The sequence below is a fragment of the Rattus rattus genome, chromosome 14 (assembly GCF_011064425.1).
Source record: "Rattus rattus isolate New Zealand chromosome 14, Rrattus_CSIRO_v1, whole genome shotgun sequence".
Lineage (NCBI taxonomy): Eukaryota > Metazoa > Chordata > Mammalia > Rodentia > Muridae > Rattus > Rattus rattus.
The window spans coordinates 56,683,505-56,703,631 of record NC_046167.1 but is presented as its reverse complement, the minus strand read 5'-3'; the positions used below and the strand labels follow the sequence as shown (position 1 = coordinate 56,703,631).

Genomic DNA, 20,127 nt, shown 5'->3' with positions numbered 1-20,127 from the left:
CAACTGTTGGTGTTGCCCGTATGAACTTGTGTTTGGGTATGACCACTCAAGATTAAAACCTATTGGGGCTCATCCATGAGGAAAATGGAGTCTTCCTCTCTCAGCAGCCATTCACTGCTAACAAGCTTTTTATTTAGGGGTTGGGCGTTCTGAAATATTCCCTGTCTATGTTGGCATGCCAACTGGTGTGGTCTGGTACAAGCAGCCATAGTTTTGAGAGTTTATGGGAGTAGCACCCCTCCCATGTCCAGAATATAGTGTCTCACAGTGGTCATGCCTGGTCTCCTGCCTCTTACACTCTCTCTGCCTCTCTTCACTAAGGTTCCCTGGGCCTCGGGGCAGTGTCTTTGTTGTAGATGTCTCAATCTGTCAGATCCCCCTTCTAAGACATAAGTTTCTACTACCAATATTTTCTCCCCAAAAATTCAGTGAAGTGATAAATCTAGAAAAAAAGATCCAGACAACACAGTAGTTCTCGTGGGTGTTTTTGTTATTTTTAGTCACTATTATTTTGACACAGATTAAAATAACCAAAAAAAAAAGCAAAAACAAAACAAACAAACAAACAAACACAAAAACTTCAAACCAAACCAAACAAAACCAAACAAAATCCAGAAGACCAGTTGTCAAATTAAGTCCATGCCTACTCAGGGCTAAGTTATTCCTGCCATATTTGATCAACTTCCTTGATGTGACCAAAGTTTATTGTGTTTGCCAGTGTGTGTGTCTGTTGTAGAGACCAGAGGCCATGGGAGTCTGTTTGCATCACTCTCTGCCTTATTCCTTTGAGGCAGGGTCTTTCATAGATCCTGGGGCTTGCAGCTTTTAGATAGGCTGGTAGCCTTCAAGACAAAATAATCCTGTCTTCCCCTCACTCAGTGCTGGGTTACTGGTGCGCTAGGAACCACGCCTGGCTTGTTTTATAGATGTCCAGACCCAAACCCTGAGTTAAGAGTGGGTGCTCTTAACCCTGAGCGACCTTTCCAGCCTGAGATTGTTTTGCTTTCAGAATACTCTGGTGAGCATTTACTTCACCCTAAGATTCAATCGTATTACTGATGTATAGCCATTATAATGTGTTACTGAGCTTCAGTTACATTGTGATCTGACCAAGGTCCTTCCTGAGTGCTTGGCATTTGGGTGAAACCCCTGTGACTGAACTCCCGCTTCATTCTCTTAGCACTTACATGCTGCATGGTAGAGCAGTTTTTTAAAAAAAAAAACATCGAGACCTATTGTTCCTGAAACAATGATATGGAATTTGTTCTTCTTTAGTCTTGGAGCTGAACGCAAAGAACAAATCTTTATTATCCTAATAACCACGGCCTGTGTATATTTGATAAGACTCGTGGAATTTCTTTGTTTTGTTAATTTTGTTTGATGGACAAGTATGAATGCTTCGGGTGGCTGCCGGGGAACAAACCTCTGGGTTGCAAATGTCACACACCTGTCAGCCATGAATGGTCTTTTCTTCCGTGAGCAGTTGTGCTGTCTTTGTGCTTTGGGTTCCCTTTCCAGCACCCTGTGAGTGAGCTCTCATCACAGCAAGACCTGCCTCCTCCCCGCCTGCTCCAGCAGTCAGTTCCCTGTAGGCAAACGCTGTGACAATGCTGTGAAAGCCCCAAAGGGTTAGGATCTGATGGAGATCCAGTCTGGAAGGTCTGTAAAGTCCCTCCCCCACCAGATTCTTCCTTCTGTCCTTCCTCACTGCTCCGCATCCAATCTTAATCCAATCTTAAAACCCCATACTGTGGGGATTTCCCAACCTCCAAACAAAGCGCCCCCCCAACACACACACTTATACCCATTATACAACCGGACTGAGCCATTCGGAATGTATGATTGCTCTTGGTCTATCCCACACTATATGCTCAGTAAATGTCCAAAGTCACAATGGGAGGAAATGCCCAAATTGAGCAATCGCGCCAAATGCACCAGACCATGTATTTCAAGTTAGAAGATTAGGTCAAGGAAGACGTCAATGTTTACCCCATTTCAGGGGTGAAGAACCTGGAGAAGGCAGAGTGCCTTGCAGGCCAGTTCTTGGCTTTCGCAGTTTAGTTTGTTCCTTATTTCAGTTTCCTGGCTGCTTTCGAAAGTCCCTTCGGAGGTCAAGCTGTTGAGTCCTTGCAGTATTCTCTACTGGCCCATCTCAGAGAGTCTTAGCATCTGGGGAAAACCATACACTCTTGCCGGCTGAGAGCTTCCACTGTTTTGAGCACATCTAGGTAAACAACCCCAGTGCTACTCACTGCCCCCCCCACCTCGCTTCTCCTCTTCCTCCTTTTTCTTCTCCTCCTCCTCTTCTTCGATTTTTGTTTGTTTGTTTTCTAGACAGGTTTCTTTGTGTGGCCCTGGCTGTTCTGGAGCTTGTTCTGTACACCAGACTGGCCCCGAACTCACAGCTTTCTGCCTACCTCGGCCTCTGAGTGCTGGGATTAAAGGCATGCACCACCACTGTCAGGCACCTTTTCCCCAACCCCACAGATCCCACAGCTCTTGATGCTTCCGTCTCACTGGAGATAAAAGTAGACTGTGCTCAGTACAACTTCCCACCAGGGCAGCAAGCCTTCCAGGGACCAGTACCAAATCTTCTAAGGAGTGTGAAGCCAAGTTTAGATTCTGGAGCCATGCCGACCCTCAAGACAACATTTAGCATTTCTGTTGCTGTGCGCCAGGTATTTTGTTGGGTCCTGGCATCTGATGATGGGCCAAATGTGAGAAGTAGATTATTATGGTCTCCTTTCAAAATGAGGTGTCTATAGAGTTCATTAGCGTTACCGATGAGCTGGAGGCAGGAGATCCCTCTCTCCCCTAGCTCGTGTCTGGTGTTTACTTGTCCTAGAACTAAGAGTTGGAAAATTACAGGTAATCTGTAGTGACTCTGAGAATCTCTGAGCCCAGAGAAGGGGGCCAGTCTCAAGTCCCAAATTATTCATTAGATAAAGTTATGTGTCATAAAACAATGTGATGGGGGCATTTGGGATGGGGGAAGTCAGCCTAGAAAGAAAGGATAGGAATTTCCTGTTATGGGCTGGGATTGGGATGGGGGCAGGGAAAAGACTTTAAAAATCAGGGTCTTATGCCAATCAGCTGACCATCTTTGCACTGCTCCGTGGTGGTGTCCCTTCCTGCAGAATGGTGTATTAGAACGGCCACATTTTTACTAGATTCTTACCCTATTCCTAACACAAGGGCATGTATTTCCTGGACACAAGGCTTCTAGGCCAGGAAGGGTGGTCAGAAGTTGTTCATGAAGCCTAGCTCAAATCCTAGCCAGGTAACAACACGTTCTGCTATAGAGCTGTGGCGGTAGGACAGCAGGAACACAAAGGAGGGGGCTGTGACAAGACAGGACAGGGACTGTAGACCCCCTTAGGCTGATGACTTAGGATAGACAGGCCATAGAGGCAGAGACAGCCGCTGAGAGGGACTGATGAGTGCTTATGAAGCAAGCAGTGCAGAGAAGAAGAAAGAGCACATGGAACCTTTAGTCTGTGCCCATGTGGTAAGATGGGACATCTGGCTCGGCTAGCTTTGTTCTCTCTCTTCTCTCTGGCCTATTCCGTCCCCTTTCTGCAAGAGTTTGACTTCCCCTCTCTTTTCTCTACATGTCTGCAGGTGTGTCAATACATGGATGGACACACACACACACACACACACACATGCACACACACACACATGCATACTCATACTCACACATGCGCACACACTCAGACACACACACATGCATACACATGCGCACACACACAAGCTAAGACACTAAGACACCCATGTCCCATGTGGGAATAGGTTGCATTTTCTCTTTCAGCTGTGACTTCTGGGGCAGCTGCTCTGCTCTGTCACTTCTGCCTTGTGAAGCTTTGTCCCTATTCAAGTGACAGAAAGCAAACTAGAAAGTGGCCCGGGAAACGTGGCATTCAAGCACACAGAAGGAAAGAGCGAGAGAGCCACTGTCTTCCTGGTAACGATACATCAAAGCTATCTGCTGGGGTTGGCTTAAAGCTGGCTTGAGGGCGGTGGTCTATTTTTGGATGGGCCTAGCTGGTATAAAAAGGCTAAAAGAGGGGTTGGGGATTTAGCTCAGCGGTAGAGCACTTGCCTAGCAAGCGCAAGGCCCTGGGTTCGGTCTCCAGCTCCGAAAAAAAGAAAAAAAAAAAAAAAAAAAAAGGCTAAGAGAACTTGAAGAAATGCAGAAATGCACTTTCTATGGAGAGAAATAAGACTCACCTGAACAAATTTGGGAAAGAAACCTTACTCAGTTACGAAACGTTGGGGAAAGCCAAGATGCTTAATAAAGTACTTCCTTGTCAAAAAAAAGAAAAAAAATTAAAGAGTGGAACTGTGTATCCAAATGACAATGACAACGATGGATTTCCTTACTTTGTGGATTTCATGGCTCAGGCAGAAGAGGAGTTAACCTGCATCAGTGCCAGGAAGTAACAGACCAAAAGTCACCCTGGCTATTGCTTGGAACAAGTTCTGCGCAACCAGTTACCGTTTCTCAAGTGTCCTGAAAGCGAGCCAAGAACAGTGTGCAGAAGTGGCCAGCGAAGCAGCGGCATGGACTGTTCTCATCCCGGGCAGGCTGCCGAGCGGCTTTTACAGTTATCTCTTTAATTGGCATCCCGTTTGCTTTTATTTTAAGCAGAGCCTTTCGGTGCGAAGCGCACTGAACTGTCAGGGTGCTTGTCCCAGCAGACCACAGAAAGTGACCTAGCTTCTGGAGGCAACAGTTTCCATCCACAAAGGCAGAGGCAATGAAGTCACAGCCCTTTAACTATCCTTCCCGAGTCAAGTCTCTGTGCTCAAGAAACAGCGTTGGCAAATCCCGGTCCGGAGCGGGCCAATCCTGTCACAAGTCGAGTGTGACTTTTATATCTCTCAATGGGAAAGAAAAAAAAAAAAAAAAAAACCCAAACAAGAACAAAGTTGTATTTTGTGATTCATGAAAACGATCTGACTTCAAATTTCAGTGTCTACAAATAAAGTTTTATTGGAATACCAGTGCGCACATTCACTCGCCTATTGTCTATGGCCGTCTTTCCAGTGAATGGAGTTGCCCAGTGGTTGCAACAGAGCCTGCAGACTCACTGTCTGCTGCTGTAGAGAGAAAGTGTGCTGATTTCTGTGGCCCCAGCACTGCTCTTCATTCTCTGCGTTACCCCACCGAGCTACTGATAGCGAATGGGGTTTTAGAGTTCAACCAGGGCCTTACGCCTTCTGGGCATGTGCTCACACTTCCAACCCTATAAAAAGTTTGAGAAACTTAAAGGCGCATGCACATAGTCTTAATTCAATTCTATTGAGAAAGAATAGCAGATGTACAAGTACCCAGCCATTAGGTACTGCTGGACAGAGAAAGGAAAAAAAAAAGTCCTTCCTAATGATTTGTAGAAAATAAGTTCAAATTGTCTTCTCCAGGACTGGAAACAAAATGTAAGGTCACAGATGCGTGAAATTATGCCCATCTGGAGGGGCGGAAAATAGCAACATGTTATGTTTGCCTTGATTATTTAAACCACTTCTGTGGTTTTGTCCATATTTTAAAAGATTTATTTATTTTTATTTTATGTGTATGGATGCTTTGCTTGTGTGTGTGTGTGTGTGTGTGTGTGTGTGTGTGTGTGTGTGTGTGTGTGTGTGTGTGCACCGTTTGCCAGCACTGCCCATTGAGAGGCCAGCAAAGGATGTAAGATCTCTGGGAACTGACGTTACATACAATTGTGAGCAGCCATGGAGGCGCTGGGACTCAAACCTGGGTCTTCTGGGAGAGCACTCAGTCCTTTTAACTGCTGAGCCATCTCTCCAGCCCCATAATTCTGTTTTAGAATAAATAAGAAGAAAGGAACCACCCCCCCGCTTAGTTCAATATTAATGTCTCTAAGTTTTCTTTTCCTGTCTTTGTCTCTGTGTCTCTGTCTCTGTGTCTCTGTCTCTGTCTCTGTCTCCATCTCCGTCTCCGTCTCCTCCGTCTCCGTCTCCGTCTCCCTCTCCGTCTCCGTCTCCGTCTCCGTCTCTGTCTCTCTCTCTCTCTCTCTCTCCCTCAGTCTCTTAATTTTCAGAGTACATGTTATGTCTGTTATGGATAGGAACTAGTTGTATATACATATCATATTAAACCCCAATGCCATGTTGCAAGCATTTGAAAGATTCAGAGTCAAGTACTAAAAATTAAATAAAAACCAGCTGTAGTGGTACATATAATCCCAGCGCTTGGAAGGCATACGCAGGTGGATCTCTGGGAGTTTGAAGTCAGCCTAGTGAGTTCCAGAACAGCCAGGGAGACAAAGATCTCTCAAAATCAGAAAGAAAAAAAATATAAAAACAAAACTATAGAGAATGTTTTAGAAAAATCATATTACTGTGATTTCATGGCAAAAATATCTGAATAACTTGCCAACTACTAGTTTATCTTTTTGTATATGTTTAATTAAAAAAAAGCAAATTTTTCTTTTTTTAAATTTATCTTATTCAGAAAGTTGGAGATCGTCAACCTTCAAAATGGAGTTACAATTTCATAAAGGCAAATGCAAACTGGTTGGTTTACCACGACAGATTCAGAGGTACCCAAGAATAATCTAGAAATACCACCAGATACTGCTGCTGCTACTACTACTACTACTACTACTACTACTACTACTACTACTACTATTACTACTACTACCACCACCACCATTTCTCCTCCTCCCCTTTTTCTTCCTCCTCCTCTTCCTCCTCCTCCCCCTCCTCCTCCTCCTTCTTCCTCTTTCCCCTCCTCTCTGTCCTTTCTCTTCCTCTTCTTTCTCCCCTCTTTCTTCCCCCCTCCTTCCTCCTCCTTCCTCCTCCTTCCTCCTCCTTCCTTCTTCTCCCCCTTCCCCTCACCCCTACTTCTCTGTGTTTTTTGAGAATGGGTCTCACCAAGTAACTCTGACTGGCCTGAAACTCACTCTGAAAACAAGGCTGGCCTTAAACTCATTGAAATCTCCCTGCCTCTGCCTCCTGAGCGCTGGGATTAAAGTGCTGGGTGTGTCCTAGAAATTCTATTTTGAGTTTTGTTTTCCAACCATGACTGTTTCTAAAGCTAAATCAAGGCAAACTATGACTCCCTGGTATACTGCTAGAAACGGCCATGTTCTTTCCATTAGAGGCCAGCTGTTGTGTTTGCCTGGTGGAGTTTGCCACATAGGCAGTTTCACTGTGAATTGTCGTCAAATGCCTCTAGGAAAAACCCAGGTCCTGCTTCTTCTCCTGGGGTGCCGAATAGCATTGAGCCTAGAAATGCGAACCCCAGGAGATGGGAACGTTCAAGTCAGGCTGATAATGGGTGTCCTGGGACAGCTGTGAGACATGGGGTAAGTCACTCCATCCTAACTGCTTCTCATCAAATGGGAATGACAACAGATCCCACTGCACCTGTAGACACAGCCTGAAGCATTCCAGGGAGAAGAGCCAGCACCATGCATGGTGTGAGGGACTCTTCCCATAAATGCTAGCCATCTTTACTGGCATAGTAAGGTAGTCAAAAGACTAATACTTTTTTTTTTTTTAAATCCCGGAGTTGCTAGGTGTGTAGCTTATCAGTGAGCTACACTCCCATCTCCCAAGCACACATTTCTTGATGGGAGAAGGAAGGTGAGCAACCGTTGTCTTTTTTATTTCCTACAAACTTTAAACCAAGGGGGCGACCATCAGCTGTCCTGCTCATTCATTTGTGATGGATGGAAATGCCTAGAAAAACCTATTATCAATTTTAAGCCAGCATTGAATGCCTTAGACAGAGACGGCTCTTAAGTCTTGGATGAGTTTTGCTTTCACATTAGTAGCCATCCAACAAAATGATGAAGTACACATTGGTTGTTGATGTGTCGGGAGTGGCCAATAAACAGTGATAAAGGATCCTTTGTCTCCTTGCAATAAACAGGGGAACTCCTCTTCCCCAACACTCTTGATAAACACCATCTGGAGTCATCTTTCTCAAGAGGGGCTCATTGTGTGGTGTCTGCTAAGCGTGTTCTCTCTCTCTCTCTCTCTCTCTCTCTCTCTCTCTCTCTCGGTCTTTCTCAGTCTCAGTCTCTCTGTGTGTATATGTGCATGTGCATGTGCATGTGTGCATGTCTGTCTGTCTGTCTTGGTCTCTGTCTCTTTTCCTCTGTCGCTCCCTGTCTATCTCTATTTCTCTGTTTCTCTGCGTCTCTGTCTCTCTCTGTGTCTATCTGTCTGTCTCAGTCTCTCTTTGACTCTTAGTCTCTATCTGTCTCTCTGTCTCTCTGTCTCTCTCTGTCTCTGTCTCTCTCTGTCTCTCTGTCTCTCTCTCTCTCTCTCTGTGTGTGTGTGTGTCTGTCTCCATCACTCTTGATCTCTGTGCGTCTCTTATCACTATCTCTGTGTCTCTGTTTCTCTCTGTGTCTCTGTCTTGGTCTCTTTCAGTCTCTGTCTGTCTCTCCCTGCCTCTGCCTCTGCCTCTCCCTACTCCCCTCTCTTTCTCTCTCCCTTTTCTCCATTTCCTTCATTCTTTCCTTCTTCTCTCTTAAAGCTTAGTAACTGATGGGCTCCTTGTGTGGGGTTCCGATGATTTCTAGTGGATTCCTTCCTGACTCAGGGATTCAGCTCTCTTTAAATTTAATTCTCTGCATTAAAAAGGTGGTTGATCTAGGGGCAGTGTGTTGGGTATTTGAATTTGTCAGGGCAGGGCTTAGATTTGGAGAAGTTGTTCTCGAATGATTAATGGGTGAGAGAGAAAGAAGTATTTAAAAAATGAATTGTATTTAATGAATGGGCACTCCCTCATGGTGCTTTTATTTCAAACGGTAAAGAATGAAAGAGAGCTTCGGATGTCAGACTGGTTTTTAACCAAACACTACAGTAGACACAGAAGAGCACTGCTCTGAGTTTCTGCCTTAGCCTCTCTGCAGGACACGCTAAACTTCTGTATCTGTTGAAAGAATTTCCATAATCTTGGTTCCAGGCCACAGACCTCCAAATGTGTGCACTTCAATGTAGGTGGCCTTCAAATCTTTTTAACGGTGAACGAGTCGTGATCATCTCTCTTGGCCTTCCCTCTTGCTCTCTTGCTTCAGTGCATTTGGGATGTATAGCAAACATCCCTTAAATCTCTCTCTCTCTCTCTCTCTCTCTCTCTCTCTCTCTCTCTGTGTGTGTGTGTGTGTGTGCGCGCGCACGCATGCGTGAGTGTGCATGCTCGAGTGTGTGTGTAGGCCATGGGGCAGCTGCAGGAGTCAGTTATTTCCTTCCAGCTTGTGGGTCCTGAGGACTGGACTCGAGTCATCTGGCTTTGCTGCAGCCTCTCTACCCACTGGGCAATTCTGCAGCCCTAGGTGGTCTAGTTTTCTTGCAACAGAAAATTATTAGTTACACTTCTGGAGGCTGAGACGCTCAGGACCAAGACACTGGCAGTTAAGCGGTGTGCAGGAGTTACCCTCTGGTTAAGGGATCACACCTTCTCACCATCCTCACATCCATGAGCAAAGAGGCGCTCTTTCCTAAGAATACTGGTCCATTCATGAGGACTCCACCCTTATGACATAATGGCTTCTCCAAAGCCACGCCTCCCATCAGATTTACAATTTCAGTGTACCAGTTTTGTGGGTGACTCAGGCACTCCATCCCTCCTGCTTGCCTTTCCCCTCCTCTCTCTAAATTCATGTCCCAGATGCATCTACACTTGTCTACAGAAGTCACGTCTTGCTGTCTCCAGGCTGCTATCACAGGTTCTGACCGTGTTTCCTTATTACCTAGCAGGGGCCATGATGACATTGTAAAGTTAAAAGGTGGCGTTTGGATAAAGACTGGAATCGAGAGCTGGAGAGGTAGCTCTGTGTGAAGAGCATTTGCTGCTCTTGCACAGAACCTGGGACTCAGTTCCCAGGCCTCACGCGTTGGCTCACACGCAATCCCTCTAACTCCAGTTCCATAGGCTCCAACATCCACGTCTATCCTCCTTCATCACGGCACAAATGTGGAGCACAGACATACAAGCAGGCAAAACACCCATGTGCTCTAAGGAAAATACTAATGAATATACCCAATCTTCAGGATTTGGTAAAACAAACAGACAAACAAAAAACCCCCAAAACAAAAACCAAAAACCTAGAGGAAGATAGATATGTGATAGTCTGTTCCCAGGCTGTAATGTGGAGGAGAATGTCACTTCCTGCAGAGGACAGCTGGCCCTGGTTGGTCACTACCATGAGTGAGAGGAAGAGGGGGAGTTGCAGCTCTCACAAGGAGTGGCTTTATCCCACGGACACAGACATCTGGAAACTCAGCCAAGCGTGGTTCCAGGCTATGGAAGCATCCTCTTGTGCCTTGTCAGTGTGTGTGTGTGTGTGTGTGTGTGTGTGTGTGTGTGTGTGACCTTGAGCTCTCTTTTGAGAATGCATGGTGGTTGCCCCAGGGTTGTTGTAGGTACCTAGTCCTGGGGCTGGCAGATGGGAGACAGTGGCTTAAAGGATCCAGTGTCTTTGGGATGAATCAGTCCTATCAGGATATAAGTCATAGTCTCCATGGATTTGCAGTTGCTTGAGTAAGTGCTGATCAGGCTCTCTTGTGGTTTAGGCATGTGCTCCAAATGTTTAGCTGCTGAAAGCTTACTCCCCACCCCCACGGTAATGACATCTGTATTGAGAGGTGGGGTCTCTGGGAGGTGGTTGGGATTACATGAGGTCATGAAGGTAGGACCCAGGATGGCTTTTCTTCTTTAAGACAAGGTCCCACTATGTAGCCCTGACTGTCCTTGAACTAACAAATGGCTTCAAACTCACAGAGATCCTTTGACGCCCCCCACCCCCGCCCCGTGGCATATGTCATATACCCAGCCCATGGTTAGTAGAGAAGACAGACTTGAGATAGCATCTCACAACTACCTGATGCCTTCCACCATGCTATGATGCAGAAAAACGGCCCTCAGAAGATGCTGGGCAGATGTTGACAGGTACTCTTGGGTATCTCAGTCTCCAGAACTATGAGCTGAATGAATCTTTATTATCAGTTAGAGTGTGGAATAGAAAATGGCCCGTGGTATACATTCCTGCTGTGTGCTAGGTAGGTCCAGATGGTTGGCGTTGGAATAGGAAAGACGGTTGGCGTCAAGTAGCCAGGCTCCCTGAGAGCAGTAGGAGAGCACAGACTGGCATTGTGAGGTAGTGTGCAGAAGGTGCCGTGGGATGAGGACTGGAGCAATACACTTCTGCCTAGGGGAGGAGCTGGTCACTGGGTAAATATAAGATGGTTAGAGAATGACCAGGTAGATTTTGTGAGGAAGGAAAAACAAAGACATTTTATGCAGGCGAAAATACCAACAGCAAAGCAAAGTCGTGTAATGTCTGGTCTTACTGGCACGGACAGTTCTGTGTGGTTGAAGGAGCCTGCAGTGTAAGGACTTCCTAGAGAAAGAGGTGAGAGGAGAGAGGCTCTGGAAGGGCGGACGGTTGCAGGTTGTATAATGGAATACACAGAGTTCCTACCTCGGTGAGCTTGAAGTCAAACAAACAGAGCCAAGACGTAAAAAGGTGGAGAAAGATTTATTACCTGCAGTAGGTATGCAGAGTTTGGAAGTTACTTCCAAAGCAAGCCCTCCGCAAATGAAGCAAGCATGGCGATTTTATTTGGGAAAGTACACTACGGGGTGGGATCATTCCTGAGCATGCGCAGTGCGAGCCCATCATTTAAGAAGGAACAATGATAGGCACGTTTTAGAACACACGTTTGAGAAGCTAGAATGGTGGACAGATGCCTCTGGGTGTGCTCCGCTCGCATCATAAAGTTTTAGCTGAAGATAAAGAGCCCTTCAAAGGTTTTCCCACAAAAATGCTTGCCTTGCTCAGCAGAGAGCAATCATGCTCTTCAGATGCAGGGGGAAGCTGGGAACACAGTGTTTCATAGAAACCTGTTTTCCCACCCCAACGAAGAGGTAGGTGCGTGTGCATGTGCGTGTGCGTGTGCCTGTGCCTGTGCCTGTGCCTGTGCGTGCGTGCGTGTGTCTGGGTAGAGGAAAAGCTGAGTCACACCCACCTCCTCCACCCAAGCTTCGGGCAGCATGCTGGAGTGCTTGGTCCTCCTTTGGCTGAGCGCCTGGAACAGTACATCTACTGCCATCTTGGGAATTCAGCTCCCTTCAGCACTTCAAGCTGCTCAAAGTTCTTAGAGGAACATTCTAGCGGTAGTGGCCTCCAACGACGTGTTTGCTCCCATCGAGCCCTCTGCCAAAGTGAAAGCACTACCACACCTAGACCGAACTCCAGCTGTGACCAGACTCACCTCCCCAAGCCCGCGGACCGGCTTGTCACAGTTGCATGGTGCCTCAGTCATTGGCTAGAGGATGAGTTCATCCACGGGGACTGAAGTGGCCTCACTTGCCCTTAGAATGGCTCTGAACCTGACCCTGAGCACAGTACGCCCTCCCTAAGCCTTGCTGTCTGACAGAATCACTCATCAGGGTGAGATGCTTGAGTCTGTGGGCAACGGCAGGCCATGCTCCAGAGTGAGTTGACTGTGAAGAAAAACCCTTAAGGAGGGCTGTCTATTTATAATGTGGGTGTGCCCCAAGACAGATGGGGGACTAGAGCAGAGCTATGGTTCCTCAGATGGATGGCTGGAGTCTGAAACATTTCCCACAGGCATTTTTTTTTTCTTTTGCACATGATCCTTATGGTGCTAGGTGCTATTTTGGGAGACTGGGGAACATCTAGCAGGTCAGCCCTGGCGGGGAGAAGTAGGTTACTGGGGTGGGCCTTGATGAATACCTAAAGATGAAAGTACTTAGCATAATGTCTAACTCAACAAGCATTCTGTGTAATATTACTTTTTATGATGATTTTTAAACTACTTAAATTATCTAACCCCAGGCACTGGATAGCTATCAGACAACCTGGGTTCGATTTCCAGCTCCCCCATGGCCACTGATAAGCACCCACAGCTCTAGTTCCAGAGGGATGTACTGTGTAGTGCCTTCTTCTGGATTTTTTTCTTTTGGGCACTGCATGCGTAGGCCTACATGTAGTCAGAACAAATGTAAAAGATTAAAAATAAAAAAAATCTAATCCTGTACATTTAAGACCGTAGGGTCTTTTGAAGGAGAAAAGAAGACCAGATAGGAATAGATGTGACTTTGAAGTTTTTAAAATTATGCTGTTTTGGGTAACATGTATGAGGTACCGTGTAAATAAATGGGACTAACTAAATACGGTGTGGCTTCTGCTCTAGTGGACTCAGTATTCAAATGGGGACGCACAAACAGGTTTAGGGCTTGATGGCCTGCAAGTCTTCTGTAGTCCCCTGCAGCAAAAGTTCCAGGACCCCATCTGGATAAGTGGATGCCAGAAGTTGTGTGTAGTCCCAAGCCCCATAAATATAGGTTTTTACTAAAGCCCAACATAAATTAGTCACAGAAAGAGGTAACAAAATACAGAAGGCAAAACTGAGGATAAGGGCCATTTGAAGCAAATGCTGCCTGGAGAAGGTTGTGTGGGTGTGAGTGTGAGTGTGAGTGTGAGCGTTGGTGTGGGCTTGGGGAGGGGGAGGGGGGAGCGCCCCAGGCTGAAGAGAAAGACAGCAGCTGCGGATAGGGGAGGAAGGTGTGTGAAAGACAAATCAAACTTTTGAGAGATCTTAGGGTGCTGGCTGGCAGCAGAAAGTTGCTCATAGTCAAATGTCCAGGATGGACAAAGTAAAGATGAGTTCTCCTAGACCAGTTCCTGGAGCCTGGAATTGCCAACTGGCAATTTGAACTTCACCCTGACAGCAAAAAGCAAGGGTGAGGACTGAATCAGAGTCTGTGTGTCTCAGTGTTCATAGCAGTTGGAGAAAATTTTGGAATGGACATGAAAAGGGGGCTGTCGAGACTGTCACGCGGTTGGGGGAGGGGTGGGGGCAGGGCTGGGGGTGGGCGCGGGGTCTAGAGGCTCGCCGGTTTCCTCATTCCATCGTTTGTTGCTCCAAGAGGGGGCTGAGGACCAGCAGGGCCCCAACTCTCTCAGAAGACAGTCGGGCTCACAAGATCCAAGCCCTTTCCAAGATCTACCAAGCGGCCATGTTCTAGCAGGACTCTCAGTTCACAGTGAAGGAGGAACCAGTCGCCTACTACAAGCTGCATATTTAAGCTCTGAGCTGAGCTGCAGGAGCCTGAAGCGCTAGTGTGGGGTTATGGCCAAAGTGTGCTCAGGTGAAATACTGGCAGAGGGGCTGTTGGCCTTGAAACATGGTGACAGCTTATCCTGGTGCTTCTCAGCCCAGGTATTTGTGCCTATCATGGGGACACAAAGATGCTTCAAGAGACTTCTGCTCATGAGTGCCTAAAAATCATGTCAACCTTGGGCCTCATCTTAAGTTAAACACTGATCCCAAGGTGCAGCGCCCGGTCATATTTCTTCTGCACGTCACTAACGATTCCATTTATAGCCATGGTTTTTGGAATCATTTTTTTTTTTCCGGAGCTGGGAACCGAACCCAGGGCCTTGTGCTTCCTAGGCAAGCGCTCTACCACTGACCTAAATCCCTAACCCCGCTGGAACCTTTCTTGATTCTAATCTTCTTTTTTTTTTTTTTTTTTTTTTTTTTTTTGGGGACCGAACCCAGGGCCTTATTAGGCAAGCGCTCTACCACTGAGCTAAATCCCCAACCCCGATTCTAATCTTCTAGATGTTTTTATACTTGTCTTGGGCTCTCCTTTTTGTGGGGACAAGGCAAGATCTTTTAAAAATTCAATCCTCCACCACCAGTTCAATTTGGTAGCAAAGCCTTTCCCTCTTCCATGAAGTGAGCTGGAGAGAATCAAGACTATGGACTTGGGGGATAAAGAAAAGCTACAGCCTGATGTCTGGCTTCCCTGATTCCTGGTTGAGACTCAAAAGCCAAGGCATAGGAGCCATCCAGAACATTGCCCCAAGTGGATGAGCCCTCTCTGCTATGATTAGAACGTGCACTGCAGAAGCTCCTGTGTTGAAAATTAATCTGGAAGTCTTGATATTGAAGGTTTGGGGAGGAGGAGCCTTTGTGAGTTGATCGACCTTAGGTGGGGTCATGAAAGTGAGGCCACCTCAGTGGCATGTGTGACTTTATAAGAAGGGGAATTCAGAGGTGAGCTAGCTAGCAGCTTCTTCATCTCTGAAGCTGGGTCCTTCTCAGATGATGAGCAGGTCCATCATCTTCTCCTTTCTAGCTCTAGAAATAAAGGCCAAATAAGTTTCTCTCATTACCTTGATCTTCTGTGTTTTGTTATAGCAACAGAACTAGACTAAGATGATATCAAAGACTATGGCCTTTACCCTTATGCTTTTCTTGAGCTACTGTGGAATGGCATGTTGTGTCACTGCGTAGGAAAAGCCAGAAAAATCTTGAGTGTTCTGTTTCCTTTCTTTAACTTTACACGGCAATTCAAAAGAGTGCTTGGTAAAGCTCTCTGGGTCTATCAATCTTGCCTCTGGCAGCTCACGGCAGAACATTTAAGCTTGCCACTCTGTTCTCTTAGAATGAATGCTCTGCCAAGCAGTTAATAATCCCTTCATTGCAACTCAAGGAGAAGACAGATGAAGAAAAGTAGGTGTAGGTGTGGGGAAGAGTTTCCCACCCTAATATGTCAGGGGTCAATCTGAAAGAAACGCTTGGGACTTAATCTAACGAAGGCATCTTGCCAAATAGAACAGCACTACAACCAATGAGGAAAGGGTTAAGACAGAGAGTCACGGTAGATCTGGCTTGGAGCATTGGCTCTGCTGACAATAGATGCTACTTCTCTGTCACAGTGTGTGTGTGTGTGTGTGTGTGTGTGTGTGTGTGTGTGTGTGTGTGTGTGTGTGGTAGAGATATCACTGTAGGATATTTAGTGTCCCTGGCCTTGAGTCTCAGCTATGAGGATGAAATATCTCTCTAGGACATGTCAATGGCTCCAGGGCAGGGAACAGAGAGATCCCTGCAAAGAACTACTGTGTTGTCTAGTCTTCATTGTCAGTTTGACGCAATCTAGAGTCACCTGGGAAGAGGTGACCTCAGTTGCCTCCATCAGTTTAACCTGTGGGTGATTTGTCAGTTGTGGTTGAATAGGAGTGGCCCCCATAGGCTCATGTATTTGAATGCTTGGTCATTAGGGTGTGACAATACTTGACAGGGATTTGGAGGTGTGATTAGGTCTTGTTGGAGTAGGTGTGGCCTTGTTGGAGGAAGTGTGTCACTGGGGGCAGGCTTTAGAATTTCATATGCTCAAGTCAGGCCCAGTGTCTCACTTCCTGCTGCCTGTTGATCTGGATATAGAACTCTCCAGTACCACGTCTGCCTGCGTGCTACTGTGCTTCCTGCCATGATGATCATGGACTAAACCTCTGAAACTGTAAGCCAGCCCCAATGAAATGCTTTCTTTCATAAAAGCTGACAAGGTCGTAGAGTCTCATCCCAGCACTGACTAAGACAATGTCTTTGGGTTATTATCCTGATTGATGACTGACGTGGGATGGCCTAGGTCTTGGCTGTATAAGAAAGCCATCCAAGCATGAGTCAGTAAGCAGCAGCCCTTCATGGTCTCTGCTTCAGTTCCTGCCTCCAGGTTTCTGCCTTGAGTTCCTGTCCTATCCTCCCTCGGTGATGGCCTTGTTACCTGAAAGTGAAGCCAAATGAACTATTTTCCTCTTTCGCTTGCTTTTGATTGGAACCTTTTTATCACAATAAATATAAAGACAAGCAAGAACCATTGGATTAGTGGGATGTGGGGCCCCTCCATGATGCTGACCAGTTTCTTGGCCTTTCTTGAGCTTGGCCTCTTCATCTGCAGAGATGAGGCACTACTGCTTGAATGTGGTTTGTGTTCCCATCCCCCCTCAAAGGTTATTATGTAGGGAACTCGCTGTTCAGGGTGACAGCATCGGAGAATGGTGTGTACCCGTAGGAGGTGGGGCCTATTTTGTATGTTGGAAGTCTGTGACTTGTGTTTTGATTCTACGGGGGCTCACTTCACTGCTTCTTAGAAGAGGATGGACTTTCGAGCAGGGGCAGGACTCTTAAAGACTACAGATGAATATGCTTTTCATTATGGCCAGAGGAGGAATGTGGCTAAAGCCAACATGTTCCTTACAGGCTCATGTGTTTAAATACTCAGTCCCTCTAGGAGAAAGAACCTTGCAAGAGGAAGTGGGTCACTGGGGATGGGCCTTGTCCCTTTATGGTCTGGCTTCACTTCCTGGTATTACAATCAGCTTTCAGACAGAGACACAAAGTGACAGGTGCCTCATGTTCCTGCCATGTCTACCACATCATGATGGAGTGCATCTCCTTCCTCCCTCTGTCTCTGTGTTTCTCTTTTGGGACAGGGTTTTTCTATGTAGTCCCAGCTTCCTGGAACTCACCATGGAGAGTTGGCCAGAGTCACAGAGATCTTTTTTCCCCTTCCAAGTGAGGGAGCTGAAGAAAGGCATGTACTGCTTTGCTGGACTGAGTGTGTCTCTTAAACCATAGCCAAAGTAAACCTTGCCTTCCTTAAGAGGGGGTGGGGAGAAGGAGAAAGAAAGAGGGAGGGAGGTAGGGAGGGGGGAGAGAGATAGAAAGAGAGAGATGTGGGGGGAGAAGGTCTAGGAGGAGGTATTAGGCCATCGGGGGTGCATCCTTAGAAGGAATTATGGGGCCTTAGTTTCTGCTTCCTGGAATGGATGTCAGTTTTCATTCTGACACACTCTCCCTGACATTGTACCCACTCTTCACCAATCACCATGAAGTCCCTGCTAGAACTAACCTGTTGAAGGCACCATGTCCTAGAAACCCCGAAATTGTGAGCTAAATAAACTTCTTTTCTTTATAAGTAGCTTGTATCAGGTGTTTTATTATAGTAATGAAAATCCGACACAGGCATATATCACAGGATCAAGTCACAGTAGCTAGTACTTAAGTATCACCTGGTACATAGGAAGCATTCAATAAACATGGACTGTTTTGAAGATGCTAATGCTGAAGTCAAACACTGTGACCAATAAAGTGGATTAACCCCTCGATGAAAAGATTAAAGACCTGTGCCTCATCTTATGTTCTGGCCCTATGTAAGCGATCGGCTAGAACAAAAGCCCTAGACACATTGGCTTATTTTTGGCAAAGCTCTAGAATTCTGAAGGATTCAGCCTTATAGCAGGGGAGCTGATTGAACCTTGAGAGTCTGGAAAACCACAGGGCACAGTGTAAACAGTAAAAACAGAACCAGGGGTCTCTAGACATTCTGTGAGGTTAAAACCAAACCAAACCAAAACCAAAACCATTTGCTATGAAAGCTCCATTATCTCGCGTAAGCGCTGCCCTTGGAAGGTCTTGGTAAGATCTGAGGCAGACATACTCCCCATCCTCTCTGCACGGCGAAGACATCTTATGCCACCCGGAGAGATGACAGAAACATCTGAGCTCTGGGCCCAGGCTGGGGGTAGGCTGTGGAATAGAGTCAGGTGACTCAGCCACCACTGGCTTCTTGATTGATTTTATTATGGATTCATAAATCAAGCAAGACGTGAACTTTAAACTGGTTGCAACACTCCCGAGTTATCAGTGTGTTCTTGGATTATTCAATTTCTGGGCTGATCTTATCTACTGTTTCCCAAGACGAGTCGGAAAGGTTCCGTGCCCATGGCTTCATGGGCCCTTTCTTTTCTCCTGCCAGAGTTCTGTGTTCCCAGAGCCCGTGCAGATGGGGAAAGTTTTATATAGTACAAATTAGCACCTTTGGGGCCTCTCCCTTGCCTATAGCAAATTCTTCACGGTTGGGAAGAAAAATCCACCCCATCACGCTGCACTTGGTCTTTGGATGTATTTTAATTGCCTCAATCATCTCTCTCAAAGCCTCGGCTTCATTTTTATGTGTTATTTATCTGCTTATTCATCTTATATCTCATCTGATCCCGTAAGTCAGTCTTAAAATTCCAGTATCATCTTCCGCGTCGACATGGCTATTTTTCATTCTTAAAAGCCCCAGAAGCACCCACCCAGCTAAGCACCTGGCTCTAGTTTCTCTTCTTTTTTCTTTCCTCAGGCGCCCGCTATCACCGGATGGAAGGAGGAAGATGAAGGCTGAACTGAACACATTACTGATGAGGCCAGGGATGCTGGGGTACCTGGGACCAGAAACAGTGCAGCTGTCACCACCCTGGGGCCTGAAGGACTGGCAGGATTGTCAGAGTCTGATAAGAGATGAACTATGTTAGGGTAACCTCCCACAGGAGGGCGGCTTATGGGAGTGGAGCACCAGCATCTGTAGACTGGGGGAGGGTGGAAGGAGCTGGTGGAATGAGTGACTTCTTGGCTTTCCTGCCCTTTGATTTCCTTGTGGTACCTCTGGTTGACCATCGTGGATGGTCCATTCCAGAGACGCTAGGTCCAGAGAGGAGCTGAGAATGGATGAGGCACACACAGCATTTCCTCATCGGCTTCTTCACTTTCGCTGTGGGATTTCTCAGGTGATTCCCATTATCTGAGCAGTTCTTTGTTGGCTTTCTCCGGTGACTGTATGCCAATTCCACTTTTATTTTTATATGTATTATTAAATACAATACTATACATATTAAATATGTATACACATAAAACTCATATATATACATATATATATTTAAATTTCGTTTTATGTATATTGGCTACTCTACCTGCATGTACATCTGCATGCCAGAAGAGGGCATCAGATCCCATTACAGATGGTTGTGAGGCACTGTGTTGTTGCTGGGAATTGAACTCAGGACCTCTGGAAGAGCCAGTGCCCTTAACTGCTGAGCCATCTCTCCAGCCCCACTTCTATTCTTATTTTAAAGAAATTTTTCTTATTGATCAGTCTGCACAGGGCAGATACATATGGTATTAGTCAGATTACTGTTGCTGTGACAAGAAGCCTGAGAAAATAAAATTAGAGGCAAGAAAGGTTTATTTTGACCCTAAGTTGCAGAGGTTTCAAACCATAGGCATTTGACTCCCATAGGCATCGGGTGTGTGGTGAGTCAGGGCATTATAGTGGGACGCACAAGAGCATGTGACAGAGAAAGGCTGTTTCCCTGAAGCAACCAGGAAGCTGGGCGTGGGGGTGGGAGGAGAGAGGAAAACGAGAGAGAACGGAGAAAGGAAGGGAGGCAAGAGGGAGGGAGAGAGAGGGAAAGGAGAAAGTTAAGAGAAGGGGGCAGGGTCCCA

General features: G+C 46.3%; 1 long non-coding RNA gene across 1 annotated transcript; it reads left to right on the top strand.

Annotated features, from left to right (window-relative positions):
• The first annotated feature begins 10,248 nt into the window (after positions 1–10,248).
• Positions 10,249–19,542, top strand: LOC116883990. Its single transcript, XR_004385806.1, has 3 exons — positions 10,249–10,525; positions 10,818–10,933; positions 18,989–19,542. It is a non-coding gene; the product is annotated as an uncharacterized LOC116883990 (long non-coding RNA).
• Positions 19,543–20,127: the final 585 nt, after the last annotated feature.